At 43.8% G+C, this 17,405-nt stretch overlaps 1 protein-coding gene and 1 long non-coding RNA gene across 4 annotated transcripts in view; one reads left to right on the top strand and one right to left on the bottom strand.

The window, feature by feature from the left end:
- The window catches only part of ST3GAL1 (ST3 beta-galactoside alpha-2,3-sialyltransferase 1), a 120,063-nt gene that overhangs the window by 85,420 nt on the left and 17,238 nt on the right, over positions 1-17,405 (bottom strand). The window lies entirely within an intron of this gene.
- The window catches only part of LOC141982085 (uncharacterized), a 179,518-nt gene that overhangs the window by 148,389 nt on the left and 13,724 nt on the right, over positions 1-17,405 (top strand). For both annotated transcript variants that reach the window (XR_012637951.1, XR_012637952.1), the window contains 2 exons: positions 551-696; positions 5,076-5,218. This is a non-coding gene — a long non-coding RNA (uncharacterized LOC141982085). The remainder of the gene's footprint in view (positions 1-550; positions 697-5,075; positions 5,219-17,405) is intronic.

The raw sequence follows: 17,405 nt of genomic DNA, 5'->3' as shown, positions 1-17,405 counted from the left end.
GTGAGGAAGAAAAACGTCTCTCATCTTTCCAGAGCACAGGATACACTCTGAAGCATGAGATTTCATTACCCTTATCATAAATCCTGCTTGCCTGACATACTCAAAACTGCCCTGCAGCAGTGAGTTCCACAGGTTGACTAGACACTTCCCATTCTGCCCCTCCTGCTTGAGAAGAACTCCCCATAAATATTTGCAAAGCCTCTTCACTGCCCTCCTTCAATTTTCTCCTTAAATCTCTCCTTTGCCACGATGCCTACAAAACCTGGACAGTGGTTAGGCAGCTGGTATGCTGAGACCACTGCTGATCATGCTGACCAGTACTGGCTCACTGTATCCTTGCACTCCCCCATCTTTATCCATCTGCTAGATCTTGTCTTAGACTTAGACTGTAAGCTCTTTAGGTCAGACCATCTTTTAGTTCTGTGTTTGTACAGCATCTAGCACAATGGGGTCCGGAGGCATTACAATAATACAAACAATAGATACTAATAATAGGCATCAGTTTGCCAATGTCCTGACATTTGGTTTCTAAATGTTTCTATGTTTTCAGTTCACTGTTTGCCAGTAGCACAAGGCTTCTCGCTGGACAACCACAAACGGATGGACCTTGGAGCAGGTCTGATTCTATCTACTGTAAGGCAATTGGACCACATATACTACCCACAACAGTGTGCATTACACCACATGCAAGATCAGGTAGGCCGACCCTTGGCACCCAATGTGGGGCAGGTTAGGTGACAGGCAGCGAGGAAAAAAATTGCCTGGATAACACTCCCATTTAAATGCTTCAGCTCAATGGATTGACTTTGTTTGGATTCCCCCTCTCCCTGAAGTGAGAAAGAAAATAGGACTTGTGCATGCTCTGTAGGCAAAGTCCTGCTCTCCTATGCCATGTCCTGCTCTCCTATGCCATGCAACATTTCCATGTCCTCAGCAGGAATTCGGAATGAGGTAGGTGAGTAGAGTTTGACCGCATAAGAACAGGAGGCTATAAGAGGTCTTTGAGATGGGGCATGAGGATATTTCCAAGTCCTAAATGCATCTGTCCATAAAGGATACTTATACATCTGTTGGATACTACTTTAACTGTTAAAGACATTCAGACTCAGAGCTTTTCAGTGGTGAGGAGGAGAGTAGGACAGGGCAGTACAAAGTTGGTGAGCAACAGTGATTACAAGCCAGAGTGGTACTCATGGTAGAAGGCATGATATACATTTGTTGTGAGAGTGACTCCACACTTTATCCAATCTCCCTGTCTTCCTCAGGCCAGGTTTGTTGATTTTACACAATAGCTGCCCTTTCCGGTGGGTGATCACATTTTGATGCCCCAAATGTTTCTGACAAAGTTCATCCTCTTTCTAACTAAAGCACTCCTAGCCCTTAACATCACTCAGCAACAATCCCCATGACTTTCCAAAGAGACTTGGTTAGAACACTATCACTCGTGGGGAAGATTTTTCTATCCTGGGGTTTTATCCTGCCACCCACCACTGGAGCATCTGAGCGCCTTCCATGTAAAAATCAGTGGCAATAGCAGAGGCCCTGGTGAATTTTATGGAGTGTCTGGCTCCCCTCCCTTTTGAGGGTTAAACTCTTTTTGGTGTACATTTTTTTTCTAGGCTTTATTCTTTTAAAGGATGATCTGTTTCATGGGGAGGTTGTTTTGGTTTTTTTAATTGATGGCCATGGAGACTGAAATCTTCCATTTATCCATAGAACAGGAAATGTATGAGTAACCACAGGGCAAATTTCTCCCACCTGTGTGCTTCAATCCCAACCCAATGGGATCACACATCCACAGCTGAGTGTAGTATGGTCTCCACCCCTATTCAGGTAGTGACCCAGCAAGGTGCTGAGCACTTCAAACAAGCCCCACTGAAGTCAGTGAGAACTGAGGATGCCCAGCAACTTGCAGGATAAGGGCCTCATTCCTTGTCCTGTCTGCTGAGGTTGTCAGCAAGGATGCTATTTGTGATGCTTCTGGGGAGTGTGGGGAACATTTACAGGCTGTAGAGAAAACAGGCTCTGTTCCAGGAGAAAGGCAAAATTGTTTCACCTTCCATGTCAACCTTCTGCATAATTCCCCTCACTCTTAGGGTCAGCACTTTTCTATTAACTTTACCAATTAAAAAATGAAGTATGTTGAAGAGAAATGAAGTTCTAATTCACTTGGGGACAGTGGAGAATGTGCTTCCTTCCAAAGGGTTATTTTTTAAATTATTATCAGATTCCAGCAGTACGTTATTCATGGTATTGATTCTGAAAATAGCGCTGTCAAGCCAGAACACCAAGAGAAGTGGAGGTGCTGCAGAAATCCTGCTCATTAAAGTCTCCACAGGTGCACTCTGAGGCAGGCCTTGAAAGGGAAACAGAATTAAACTCTCACCCTAAGCAACAGGCAGGCAGGGCTAGTTGCTCAACATGAGTGTGGTTTTTCCTCCAATCCTGACCCTGCCTAAAATGGTTTTTCCTTTCCTGAAGCCCTGTCCTTCATGGGGAAGTTAGTTCCAGACATAAAGAGCCTGCCTCTTTTCTAGCTGCTCATGTTCACATCTTCAAAGCCCTCTTATATCAGTTGAGACACTGACTCCGTCTGACAGCTTACTGGCGTCCCTCGTCAGCCAGAGGAGACTCGTCATTCAAGGAAAGCTCCCAATTTCAGTCCTTCAGGTCCTCGGTAGGATTTCACGCCTTGGGGGCCTGTGTGATGACATGGCTGGGACAAACGGCTTTGTTCCTGCCACAGAGCTGAAGACTACAGAGCCTGCTCGCTGATTTAACATCCTTTAAATGAATAAAGCCTAGAAAAAAAAATGTACACCAAGAAGAGTTTTTACCCTCAAAAGGGAGGGGAGCCAGACACTCCATAAAATTCACCAGGGCCTCTGCTATTGCCACTGATTTTTACATGGAAGGTGCTCAGATGCTCCAGTGGTGGGTGGCAGGATAAAACCCCAGGATAGAAAAATCTTCCTGAGGGCCAGCAATGAAGCCAGTAGCCTCCATTCTAAAAAGCCCACTGTGTTCACTTTCTCCACAAACCCCTTTCCCAGGGCTGCCATCAAGGGAGGGAACAGAGAGCCTGACACATGTCCTAGGCTTAGCCAAACCAGGGAAAAAGGGAAGAGCTGTATTGCTGCTCCCCATCTTCAGCAGCGGCTCAATGCAGGTCAAAAGCTGTTGAACGAAGCATAAGAGCTGGAGGTCAGAGCAACTTCTATTATTCTGCCACTGAACAGCAGAGACGAGTAGTGTGGGGCTCCATTCCCCTCTTAACCCCTTTGTAAGTTCTGGCTGGGAGACCAAGGCCTCACCCACCCTGGAATGCTCAGTGAACACTCTTGCTTGTGTAACCCTTCTGCCCGTCAGAGTTGGCAGCAACAAGGCCCGGGTTCAGTATCTAGGGGTTCCACTCCAATAACACAATGCAAAACCGGCTCAAGCCCCCATCCAGTGACCTGGGACAAATATATACCACCCCCGCTGGGCGCCTCCAAGGGGCAATACTTCCCCTCTCGCAAGCACAGAGTCTGAGTGTAGCAAAAAGCCTTTTAATAACAGAGAGAAACAATGTGGCATTATGTTGGGGAAACACCACCAACAGGATTCATAACACAACCCATGAGCAAAAAACCCACCCCAAACAAATTGGGCTGTGTCCTTTCCCTTTGGTTCTTGAGTCCAGCAAATCAAAATCACTCAAAGTCCCAAAAGTCCAACGACCCAAAAGTCTCTGTCCCTGGTCAGGGCAGCCCCAGAGTTCGAAACTTTATCTGCAGAGTTTTACCTCCCAACCTGGGTGGAGATTGGGGGGGGGGGGGTTAAGGGGCACCTTACATGGTCCAAAGCTGATGGCCCCACCTTTCCATGGGGCTCTGCTCTGCCAGCCGCCCCATGAGCTGCTCTAGGCATCTGACAAACTGCTCTGCTCCACAAGCTGCTCTGCCAGCCATCCCACAAAATGCTGCACCATATATCTTCAGGCTCCCCCACTACTTAACACAACACTCAGTGATTTCAGCTCTTAGTAAGTTTAGCTCTTTTGTGACTTCAGCTTGTAGTAGGGGAGCCTCAGTGCTAGTGCACCATTAGCCCAAAGTGAATTCAGCTCCGCAGCCTGTAACTAGACTCCTAAAGGAATCAAAATTAGCTCTGATATTCCACAGTGGAGAGAGGAGGCAGTGCAATTAGCATGTAAGGCCCTCACCAGGGGCCCTATACCACCAAGTATTAATACCTGTCCCCAGCCTCTCTCAATTCAGAGTTTTGGAACCCATGACCCTTGCCTAGCAAGTGCTACTTAATTGATGGCGAGTCCCTCCATCATAACAAAAGGCCAAGTACAGTTCCAAGCACAGTTCCCATAATCAGGGTATTAACAATTTATTCTTCCTGCCCCAATAACAGAGACACTGGGGATCCCACAGCAGCCAAAGTGACCATTTGGGCAGCTATGGCCTCATTCTAGGCGGGGTGGGTGTGCCTATGCAAATGAGATTGGCCCCTGAAGTTCTTTTCCACAACTGGCCACACCTCACCACCAGATGTCAGGGTGGAGCTCATCCTGACTCTGCTTACACTTGCTTTTACAACAGCTTATATAAGTGGACCAGCTTCTCTGCCGTATAAACTGGAATAGCTCCATTGACTTTGCAGCTGAAGATCTGGCCCAAGGTGCTGAAGAGCTTTTAATGAAACTGTGTTCACCTACTCTATGGAAACAGACAGTCTAGTTTTAAACTGCTCCCTCCCACCCTAGCACAGCTCAGGTTGTGTGTGCAGTTCATTTGAAGCGGCTGGCTATAAAAACGATTAATTAAATTGAAGAAATCTCTTTCCTACCAGACCTGTGTCTTTGTAGACACAGTAGGTCGGGGGCAAACCATTGTCCCTACTGTGGGAAGCAATTAAATGTTAAAGAGAAATATGAAGAATGGTGTGTCAACACAGAAAGCACTTAGACGCAGTACAATTACGCTGCTGCTGGCGGGGGGGGGGAGGCGGGGGAAGGGGGGAAACGGTGGTTACTGGGATCCCAGCCTTTAATTTTAGGGGTTTTTTTTTAATTCTCCAAGGTGAAGGAAATTCATTGCATTAATAAAGACGAAGGATTTTCACTCATGGGGCAAGATCCGTGGCTATCTGAGGGAGTGCCAAGCAGGAGGAAAGCTGCCTTAAAGGAGAAATCAAGTGACCTCCCACAAAGAAGAATCCTCAGGTGACATAACCTTGAAAAGTTATTCTGGGGGTGTTAATATCCAACAAACTAGATTTACAAGGCCTGGAGTGATCTTGTCAAAAATGAGGATGATCCTAAAAAGAAGTGGATGGGGGCAGTGTTAACCGCATTATGAAAGCGCTGTTACAACAGGAATTTTAAAATTATTGAATCTGTCTTGATGAATGACTGCTCCTAGCAGCATTGGGCTTCTCACATGTAATACGCACACTGCTTAGCAACTGTTGAACAAGAGACCCTGTATATTTGATCAACTGACTATCAGGAGTTCAGTGTAGTTTGTAGTCTGTAAAAAGTGTGTCCTAGGTTTTTCTCTGCTCCTGCAGGTTCCCAAAGGAAGAGCCCAGAGATTTTTCAGAATACTATGGTTTTATAATCAAAGAATAGAATTAGCTTTTCTAAACAAGTCATGCAATTAACAAAACAAAAAAAGTAAAAACCCTTCACCCTTTCTGTATTTAAATACTGCTACTTGATTCTCATAAAGCACTTTTCATCCTTGTATTTTAAATCACTTTGCAAAGGCGGGTAAGCATCATTATCCCCGTTTTACAGATGGCAAAACTGAGATAAACAGAGAGATGGAAGTCACACCACAGGTCTGAGGTAGAGCTAAGAATAGAAGCTTGATCTCTTGACACCCAGCCAGCGCTGTATACACTAAGCCAGGTTACCATGCTGCTGTGAAGAGGCAGGAAGTTGGACTGGTAGAAAGCTCTCTATTTAAGAGCTATGGCAAGGAGAGACTGCCAGCTGCTACAACCTTTCAGGAGGGGCAGCAGGCCCCACCCTCCAGACCTGCCTACATCTGATGGCAGAGGATGGAGATGCATGGCCCGCGCTCCATCCCTGTCCCCTGGGGGTGATGGGAAGGACCAGTCAAAGTTCAGGGTAACTGCGATTGTGTCTAGCTACTGTATGGAGGCTTCCAAGTCTTCCCACACTTTCATACTCAGTGGCAGAGTAAAATAGGACCCACAGAATAATATGCCCATTGATTCTTATAGGGAGACAGTCAATTCTAGATGTTTTTTAAAAAGATAAGGTTCACCATGTATTTAAGTATACGACATTGGTATCACGTCTATGTCTCACTAGCCTATACTAGCATGGGAAATGCTAGTGAACTGCACAGTTTGATCTTTGTATAAAAGCAAATTACTTCCTCTTAAGTTAATTCAGATGACCAAAAGCAATGCAAGCTTTTTGGATAATAGCCTTACACTGCTCGTCTGTGGCAAGTGAGCGTGTTGTTGGTAAGGACTCTCCCAGAGTGACATATTTTGTGGCTGTGTTCAGTATTTTGGTGAGAGGGCTGCTGGGTTACACATTTCTTTGATCTCTGTGCTGCTAATTTTCAAACCAAGATTTGCAGAGGCACTTGCAAAACAAGAGCATCATTATCTGCCAGTCTCGCTCGGAGTGGACCAAGAACACAGAATCATCTCCAGAGGGTAGTTACCTAGTAAGAGTCTGACACCTTTGGTGATGCATACAAAGCAGAGATTGCTGACTGCATCCAAGCCGAAGCTAAAGAACAGGCCTGAACAGAAGCTAATATTGACTCCCAGGGGTAGGTCATCTGTTGCTTCATCTAACATTTGCCACAAACAGGAGTCTAAATAGTGATGGAGCAATGATTCGCCCGTACCTGAAGGATTGGATAAGATTCCAACTGCACAGATTAAGCCCTCTATGCTATCATGTAATTGCTGCTCAATTTCTCTGGGCAGCCAGATCTTCCGTTTTAGGGTTGTAGACTGCTGCCTGCCACCTGAGCACCAGTAACAAAGTCCCTAGTGGACTTCATGGAGTCTCTGGCTCTCTGCAAAACCTGTGCTTTGGTTATTTTGTATATGTGTGTGTGTGTGTGTGTTGTTTTGTTTTGTTTTTACTTATTTATAAATGGGGGGGGGCATTTGGGTAGATGGGGGTGTCAGGGCTGTGAATATCTGAAGATAGTGGGAAGGCTTTGGTGAAGAGGAAGGTTGTGCAGCGTTTCCTAAAGACGCTCAGACTCTGGATTTGCCTAGGTTTCAGAGTGACAGCCGTGTTAGTCTGTATTTGCAAAAAGAAAAGGAGTACTTGTGGCACCTTAGCTCACGAAAGCTTATGCCCAAATCAATTGGTTAGTCTCTAAGGTGCCACAAGTCCTCCTTTTCTTTTTGGATTTGCCTAGTTTCCTCTGGAAGATTGTTGCATAGCCACATCCCCTCAGCTGAGAAAACTTCGTCCCTTCCAAAGTCAAGGACAATGGATTATATCAGAGGCACCTGTCAGGTCACTAAAGACTATGTAAACATATTATTTTGTCTCCCTGCAGTTGTATATTTTAAGTGCTCTACCAAAGCGTCTCTTCCACAGCAGACAAATGAGGAAGACTCTTTTCAATGTTTTGTTTGCTGCTGACAGTCAAGGGATACTCCAGTTGTTACTAGTCAGATTTTAAGCTTTCACTTGCAGGTGATGAATTCTGTCACAGCTCAGGGCCACTGTACCATATTTCCACTCTGAGGTGCACCCACTCTCAGGCTTCCAACTCCCCAGCGGTCATGGCTGGGCGGAGACCTACGTCTCTCTCCCTCCTGCCTGGGGTATTTCCAGGTGGCACGGTTTCTTGCCTATATAGGACTCTTAAAGTTTTATTTCTGCATGTTATGCAAGTGTCTCTAGGCAATTACTGATAGACTGTGTGCTGGTTTATCTATCACACACCACTGTTTGGAGAACACACAGTCTTCCAGGTCTTAGAGCATGGGACTTTGGGCCAAGATTACTGCAGTCTGTTCCTGGCTCTGTCCTGGACCTAGCGGCTTTGGGGAAGTCAAGCTAAAAATTATTGAACTGTGTATTCAAGAAATAGGCACTAATTTTCAAAGGTGCTGCATTTCCCAGTGATACAGGTTCTCACAACCTTTGAGCACGTGGCCGCTTATTCAGATGCCTAATGCCAAGTTTTTAAGTGTGGGCTTTAAATCTCTGTGTCATTTTCCACTTTTGGTCAATATTGTACTCATTTTATCATGACACAGGAAGTATTGTGAGGCTTAACTAGTTTGTGGTGCTTCCAGATCCTTGGATGAAAGACAGTTTATTATTATTGTGCAGGAAAAAGAGATCCACACCCTGTACTGAAGAGCTGTTCACACAATTATCAATATTGGAAAGAAATCAGAAGTGTTCTTATACAGGGCCAAAATCTCATGCAACTCAAAAAACAAAACTAGAACTAACTGATTGTCTGAAAAAGGGAAAACAGTAATGGAAGAAAAAAATACAAACTGAACGATGTCCAGATGAGCAGCAAAAGGCTCCAACACCTTGATCTCCACACATCAAATAGAATACATCTACTTATATGCACACTGTACCCAGTTCATAAAAGAACACTTACTCCCCAACAAACACATACAGATCTCCAACTTTAGATCAAAGCCCCTTTAAAGGATTTCTTTCTATAAAAAGAAAATGGTTTCATATCACTTCCTCTAGCCAGCCTCACACTTTTATATACCGCTTCATACATTATACATAGGACAGCTCTTTAGATTAAAGTTTATAAATATGCATTTCTCTGAGGTCTAATCAATTATTGTCTATCACTGAATGGCTGCAGATTTTTATTTAGAAACATGGGGAGGATTAACTACTACGCAATACTGTAAATAAAGCTCAGTATTGTAAATAAACCTCCATTTTGTAGTAATTAACTCCAGTAGCTAAAACAGTTGATTGCTATTTCAAGCAGGCAATGATAGCTGTCGTATCAGATTGCCTACCTGGAAACTTGACACACAATGCAACTTTCCCATGTACACAGTCAACTTCCTATCAGAAATTCCGCCCTGATTTACACCACTGAGGGAGCTGCATAGGAGCTATGTCAGGGGAAAGTTTAACCCTGAGCTAGGAAACAACCTGCAGAGAAGTGATACTGACTACCTGACAGAGGGCCAAATCTTGGTTCTATTGAAGTCAATGGGAGATTTTTGCGATTGGCAGTAGAAATGCAACAGGACCCAGAGCAATGTCAGTACTAAAAGGGCTGAGTTTTCAACAGAGCTCAGTTCCACCAGCTTCTCAGGGCTGAACATTAAGGAATCCAGAATTAGGTGCCTAACTGGGGCCAAGCACTTTTAAAAATTGGGCCCCATATTTCTAGCTGATACTGGGCAAAATCCTGGTCATACTCAAATCAGTGGCAAAACTCCTAGTGATGTGAAAGGAAGCAGGAGGTGGCCTAAGTGATTTGGTTTGTTGAAACCAAGATGTGGCAAACAAGACAGAGCCAGCTCATCAATGCATCATCAGTATTTAAGAGCATCTAAGCAATTACATTAGTGAAATTGGGTCACAGTCTGCTCTCAATTTCACAGGAGCCAAAATTGATGGAAATCCAGAATAATTCTATCAATGTAACCAAAGCAACATTTGACCCAGATGATCTTTGTCTTTACTTACTTTTGCACTGGATTAGCTTTCCACTCATCTTGTAAGTTATTTGCAGCAGTCCCAGGGTTGAATTATCTGTTCAGTGCAATATACATCCATGGTACTTTAAAAGTTACTCATCATTCTTGTTTCTATCACCTACTGATTGTGTATCTTCACTAAAATACTGCTCAGCGTTTCCAAGTATATCACACGGAAAAATCACTTTATAAATTTCAGGAAGATGAGGAAATATTAGACTGACAATGTAACTTTTATTTGGATCAGTCGACTTTGTTAATAGCTAAGTGTTTGAAAGAATAGATTATTTCTTGCATGCAGTGCACTGGAAAATTCTCCCTCTGCCCCATCTCCTGTGATAACAGCCTGAATAAACCAAGCAGCAGGTACGGATGAATAGAAGAAAACATTGTTGGTCAAACTCTGCAGTGTGAACACAGTTTCATTTTACTGGGGTGTGCACACAACTTTTAGATACAATGCAGGAAAAGAGTTAGTGTGTAGTTTTCAGAACATCTTGGTTCAATCAAATGTAAAAATCCCGAAAAGCAGCTCAGCAGAACTCAGACTTTGCTTCTTGGAAAAAATTTTGAAGGAGAAAGTAGTTAAGGACATTGAAGTCAATGGTAAATGGGACAAAATACAACATGGTTTTACAAAAGGTAGATCATGCCAAACCAACCTGATCTCCTTCTTTGAGAAAGTAACAGATTTTTTAGACAAAGGAAACGCAGTGGATCTAATTTACTTAGATTTTAGTAAGGCGTTTGATACTGTGCCACATGGGGAATTATTAGTTAAATTGGAAAAGATGGGGAACAATGTGAAAATTGAAAGGTGGATAAGGAATTGGTTAAAGGGGAGACTACAACGGGTCCTACTGAAAGGTGAACTGTCAAGCTGGAGGGAGGTTACCAGTGGAGTTCCTCAAGGATCGGTTTTGGGACCAATCTTATTTAATCTTTTTATTACTGACCTCGGCACAAAAAGTGGGAGTGTGCTAATAAAGTTTGCGGATTATACAAAGCTGGGAGGTATTGCCAATTTAGAGAAGGACAGGGATATCATGCAGGAGGATCTGGATGACCTTGTAAACTGGAGTAATAGTAATAGGATGAAATTTAATAGTGAGAAGTGTAAGGTCATGCATTTAGGGATTAATAACAAGAATTTTAGTTATAAGCTGGGGACGCATCAATTAGAAGTAATGGAGGAGGAGAAGGACCTTGGAGTATTGGTTGATCATAGGATGACTATGAGCTGCCAATGTGATATGGTTGTGAAAAAAGCTAATGCGGTCTTGGGATGCATCAGGAGAGGTATTTCCAGTAGGGATAAGGAGGTTTTAGTACCGTTATACAAGGCACTGGTGAGACCTCACCTGGAATACTGTGTGCAGTTCTGGTGTCCCATGTTTAAGAAGGATGAATTCAAACTGGAACAGGTACAGAGAAGGGCTACTAGGATGATCCGAGGAATGGAAAACTTGTCTTATGAAAGGAGACTCAAGGAGCTTGGCTTGTTTAGCCTAATTAAAAGAAGGTTGAGGGGAGATATGATTGTTCTCTATAAATATATCAGAGTGATAAATACCGGAGAGGGAGAGGAATTATTTAAGCTCAGTACCAATGTGGACACAAGAACAAATGGATATAAACTGGCCACCAGGAAGTTTAGACTTGAAATTAGATGAAGGTTTCTAACCATCAGAGGAGTGAAGTTTTGGAATAGCCTTCCAAGGGAAGCAGTGGGGGCAAAAGCTCTATCTGGCTTTAAGATTAAACTCGATAAGTTTATGGAGGAGATGGTATGATGGGATAACATGGTTTTGGTAATTAAATATTCATGGTAAATAGGCCTAATGCTCTGTGATGGGATGTTAGATGGGGTGTGATCTGAGTTACCCAGGAAAGAATTTTCTGTAGTATCTGGCTGGTGAATCTTACCCATATGCTCAGGGTTTAGCTGATCGCCATATTTGGGGTCGGGAAGGAATTTTCCTCCAGGGCAGATTGGAAGAGGCCCTGGAGGTTTTCCACCTTCCTCTGTAGCATGGGGCATGGGTCACTTGCTGGAGGATTCTCTGCTACTTGAAGTCTTTAAACAACGATTTGAGGACTTCCAATAGCTCAGACATAGGTGAGATGTTTCTCGCAAGAGTAGGTGGGTGAAATTCTGTGGCCTGCGTTGTGCAGGAAGTCAGACTAGATGATCATAATGGCCCCTTCTGACCTTAGTATCTATGAATCTATGACTCTTAGATTTACTGACACAGGTCCACACAAGGAAGAACATATGGGGCTTTGCTGACCTGCTCCAGCTAAGGGGCTGCCCAAAAGTTTATACCACCCCATCACACATTCTCTCCTATGGATATGTCAGTGATGAGGATTTACTCCAGTGATTATCCAACCCTAAAGCAGCAGGAGTTTTAGATTATATGACCACCATTGTCTTTTTAAGAGAATAAGGAAAAATGTTAAATGTACACCACATATTATGGTATAAATACCTTTCTGCAGGGTAAATTTTATACTAACCATGGGCATAATGCCCACTGATTTTGTAAGCTTCATTGTGCACTGCTCAGCAAATTATTTCAATTTGTGTCAATGAACTCAACTCACCAGGAACAGGATCATTAATTCCTCCTGCTGGTCCTGTCTCTTGTCAGAAGAGACTGCCAACTTCCTCAAATTATAATCCACGATTGTGATGTAAACTAAGGGTCCATTTTCCTTTTGATGCACATGGGAATTACATGCATCCAATGGACTGGAGATATACTTTTACATCTATAAAGGCCAGATTTAGTTCAATTGCATTTAGGGTTTTAGTTCTTGTCTGCATCACACACACTCCCAGCCAGAGTTATATCTGCAGAACTAAAACAAGATAGTGTTCCCATTCTAGCTGCTATCTAAAACAGCTTACGCAACTTTCCTTGTAAGTCATCAGAGCCACAAAGCACTGTGCTTTTTTAAAAGGAAATGCACAGCATTTCTGAGCATGTATCCCATAATGCGATGTCCCAGCACGATGCTTAATGCATTATGGGTATCTTATCATGGTGGATTGTGGGATACTTACAGGATCCTATTGGAATTCTGGCACTTGGGGTCAAAGTCCCATGACTCCTTCCCCAGGCACACATAATTTGTCTGGTTTTTTGCTAGCCAGTGCCATTTTCAAGCTATTTCACTTTTTAAAAAGCAATTCAAACTGCTGTCAGGCAGCCTGGAGGACGTACCGCAGAGCACCATGCTTCTGACCATCATTAACACAAACGGGCTCCACGTGTATTGGCGATCACCGAGGCCAGTGGCTTTGGAGGAGATGGAAGATCACCAGCAGCATGTTGCCACATGGATACCATTCAAGCGGGAGGATGAAACTGGGCAATTAATACTGCATGACTTTTCCTTGGACTGGCTTCACTAGTGGAGCACCACTTGTGGGTCCAGCCAGCCAGCACTGATGGGTGGGACAAGTTAGTGCTACATACCTAGGATGACCAGCCATGGTTGCAGCACTTCAAGATGTGGAAGGAGACTTTCCTGGAAGTCTGCACAGAGCTTATCCTGGAGCTGCAGTGCTGGACCCCAGCATGAGAGTCCTCCTCAGTGTGGAGAAGCACGTGACCAATGCCTTCTGGGAGCGTGCAGTCCCAATTTCTACTTGCCAATAGCTAGCCACTTCGGTCTTGGTAAAGTCAACTGTTGGAGCTGTCGTCATGGAAGTATGCACTGCTGTTGAAAGGGTGCTACTGCTGCCCTGGGTCATAAAGCCGAATGAGTTTGTTAGATATGACAAGTTCACAGCTCAAGGTTACTGCTCATGACCCTACCCTCCCTCTTTTACAGGAAGTGAAAGAGAGAGATGTTATACCAATAAAATAAAAACCAGCAGGATCCTATTAAAGGGAAAAGGCAAAATACCACATTTATTGTGAATACAGAAAGAATCATAGTAAGCAGTTAGTTATAGCTATAACATTCCATTCAATCTCATATTTATTCACACATTCATTCATACAAACACACACACACAGGTTCTGCAAGGTTGTTATCATGGTTACCAGCCTTAGAGTTGCTCATGCCAAGCCACTGGCCAGGTGGCCTGGACATGAGGAGGGAGCAGGGCCTTGTCAGATGCTCATCTGATGCTCCTGGAAGTTGGTTTGCAGAATCAGACCCCAAAGTTCTCACTTTTTAGAGTCTATTTTTATAGGAATTTCTTCCTGTGCCAGTCTATGGGAATTGCTTCATCATGCTGTTGCTGAATCAATCAGCAGATGGCACATTCCTGACGGCTCCGTGCTGCTAGATGTTATCTTGTTCTTTGGTTCTCCCATTCTTGAGACTGTTGGGTGGATTCCAGTCTGCCCTCCGGGGGTCCTCTGGTTATTTCCACTTGACGCCTTCTTCAGCCAATGAACACTGGATTCTTAGGCTGGCACCTCCCTGATCAGTCAGTTATTATCCACACCAAGCATCCATCCACATACATCCTCTATCTCTATTTTAATTACAATTGTTAATACAACAAAAGGGCGGGGAGTCTCTGGGTGCTGTTTCTGTTGTTAGAGTATTGCTTTGAGTCTCTCTCTGTGTGAATTGCTTTGAGAACAGACTCTGTCTTAGAATGTACTAACGCAATGAGCAGCTTGCAAGTTTCACACATACAAGGAGAGAAACAGTACCAAAAACCAAGAGACCTCTTAATTAGTAATACCCTGGAATTTAAACTATGGGGAATCAAACTCATTTGTGATTTTAATACAGAACTTCTTTAATATGATCCAACAGAGAGAGAGAGATGGAGGTTTGATAACAGAACGCCCGATGCCCCAGTAAATCAATACTGTTGGAGCCAGCCAGGATGCTGCTGCTATCACACCTGTCCAGGAGCAGCAATCAGTTGGCTTAGAGACACATGATTAGCTAGGAGGGGAGATGAGAAAGATTGATTCTGACAGCTGTAAAGCAGCAGAGTTGTAATACTGAGAAATGTGTCTGCGCCCTAAAGAGGAATTTCTATCCATAATCAAACCCTATTGCCAAATGAAACCTGTTTAGAAACAAAGGTAGAAAGGAGCCAAGCTTTGACATGTATGAAAGAGCTCCCTTTGCAGACACATGGAAGTCTGAAAGGGATGCTTTTCAAAAGTACAAATCTCACCTGTTCTTTTTCCCTTAACACTTAGACACAGATGGCAGAATGCAACATCTCACAGTCTAGCAGTCTGCTCAAGCAGTTATGACCCGGGAGCTAGCAGTGCCAGTTTAAACAGCCCAAGGTTGTACACCTGCCATCGACGTCCCATAGAAGAACATTCTTAAAGCAATTGCATTGTCTGGAAGCATTAATTGGAAAATAAAAAAGTTCTCCTTCACCACCCAGGAGACCCTAGATGTGATTCTTCAGATTCCTGATTCATTTAGCAATAGCAGTGCATGAAATTCAAATAAGAGTCTTCTGAAGACTAGCGTTCTCTCTCTCGCTTGCTCTCTTCCCTTCCGCCCCCTGGCTTATGGCCTCAGGCTCTAGGTTACCCAGCAGATGTTATGAAAGATACGAAGTACACCCAGGTAAAATCCTGCTTGTGGACTGAAAAGACAGATTCATAAAATGTTAATTTCCAAAATCCAGAGTGATGCCAGGAATATGGGCAGTAACCTGGCCAACCATACCCATTGTATTTCATGGCAGAGTTTCATCCTGAATAAATACAACCATTTAAAATGCTATTCCGAGATAAAATAAGGAGAAACCTGCAGTTTGTGCCGGCGAGGGTAAATAACAGGATTCATTCAAACAAAGGAAGCACTACAAAAAGGTTTTTCAAACACTAAAAAGGAAACACCTATGAAACACAGGTCTATTTAAAGCTGAAGTGAAAATACATAGGGGGTCATTTTCAGCTGTACCACAATCTCACTATTGGAGAAATCTGTGCCCACAAAAGAGATGCCACCCTTCTACAACAGTGTCCCTTTGTGTGGTAAATCTAGGACGTTAGGACTTTGTGGCTGACATTCAGCCAAGTGACTCAGTCCCTGGGAACTACACATGGGAATGGGAATAGAATTCAGGTACTCCTAAACCAAACAGGAGAGGGACCTACCACTTTCGCTAAGGAAAACCTCCCTAGGAGACCATGACTATCCTACAACCCAGCTGAGCACTTCTGATTCAGTCCAATAATACTTAGCTCTTTTATAGTTCTCTTCAGCTATAGATCGCAAAGCCATTCGATTTGCCCAGGGTCACACAGCAGACCAGTGGCAGAGCCAGGACTAAAATCACACACAGAAGGACACAGTCCCTGGCCCAAAGAAGTTACAATTTAATTTCATTCCATTCTATTGAGCCTCAATCCAAAATATCATTCCGCGACCCTCCCTATTAAAAAACTCTCCACTGAATTGTGAATACTTAGTAACTTACTCATCCCTAATACTGTCAACAGGGTAAGTGGTCTTGCACAGATGTACTGCATATCTTTAGAGCTCTTTTATTTCCTTGCCACCAGCACATTGTTTATCCAGCACTGCTATCCCTCACTGACTGCTGAGAAGGATAAGATAAAATGATTATTCAACATCTTTCTCCAACCACCTGCTCTCTTGATCCTTGGCCTACATGACTGCTAATGTGCTGTGTAGATGCCGTAGGCTAAATTCATTCAAGCATTGTTCATTTTTCACTTCTGATTTAGAACAGTATCCTAAGATGAGTGGGGGAAGCCCCATCTGGATGAGACAGGGCAAAGCACTGGAGACCTAGGTCCTGCTGCAGTACTGCCCTTGCATAGTCATTTACACCTGTGCAAAGTGGTGTAACAATATAATTCCGATTTAGTAGCATCTTACACCCACTTGCACATGTGGGACTGTACAAAGCAGTGTAGAATCAGGACAGCATTGTAAGGAACAAATCTTCAGCAGTGGGAAGACAGGCTAGATCTCCTCATAGTCCCTCTCTCCCCCACCCCCACTTCCATGACCCTTCAGGACAGCAGAACATTAGAAGCAGCTATGTCCAGATAGAAAGACACTTCTAGCTCTTCTGAGCCCAGCCCACTTCTAGTGGCAGCAGATATGCTATAGAGTGGGCCTGACTCTGAGCCCACTTGCACCCAGTTAACACCCATGTAGCTTGAATGGAGTTACTTCCATACTCCAACAAGTGAGAATCACTGTTTTCTTTGCTACTTTGTGCCCTGCATTCATCCCAATTCACCAGTATTTCCCTCCATACTGTATTCTGCAAATAAACTCCACACCATTGACAGAGGGAGGTGCCATGTCATATATGTGACTGAGACCCTTTCAATTCCTAAACATCCTATGAAACAGCTTGATATTATGCGGCTGTAATGCCAGCAGACCCCAGTTGTTGGCAGGCGGGATCGAACCTGGGAAGCTATATGTATGAGATAAACACCATATGCCTCTTAGCCAAGGCTATAGTAGACTCAACAATCTCTAGATCAGTGGTTTTCAAACTTTTTGTATTGGTGACCCCTTTCACACAGCAAGCCTCTGAGTGTGACCCCCTATTATAAATTAAAAAGTGGGGAATTTAATTTAATGGGTGCTCATGACTATCAGCCCCATGGAGCTGACAGCTCACGACCCCCATGTAACTACCGTGTGACCCCCTGAGGGATCATGACCCCCAGTTTGAGAACCTCTGCTTTAGATGGTCT

Source organism: Natator depressus, chromosome 2, assembly GCF_965152275.1.
Source record: "Natator depressus isolate rNatDep1 chromosome 2, rNatDep2.hap1, whole genome shotgun sequence".
NCBI classification, from domain to species: domain Eukaryota; kingdom Metazoa; phylum Chordata; order Testudines; family Cheloniidae; genus Natator; species Natator depressus.
This window is presented reverse-complemented; position numbering and strand designations above follow the sequence as displayed.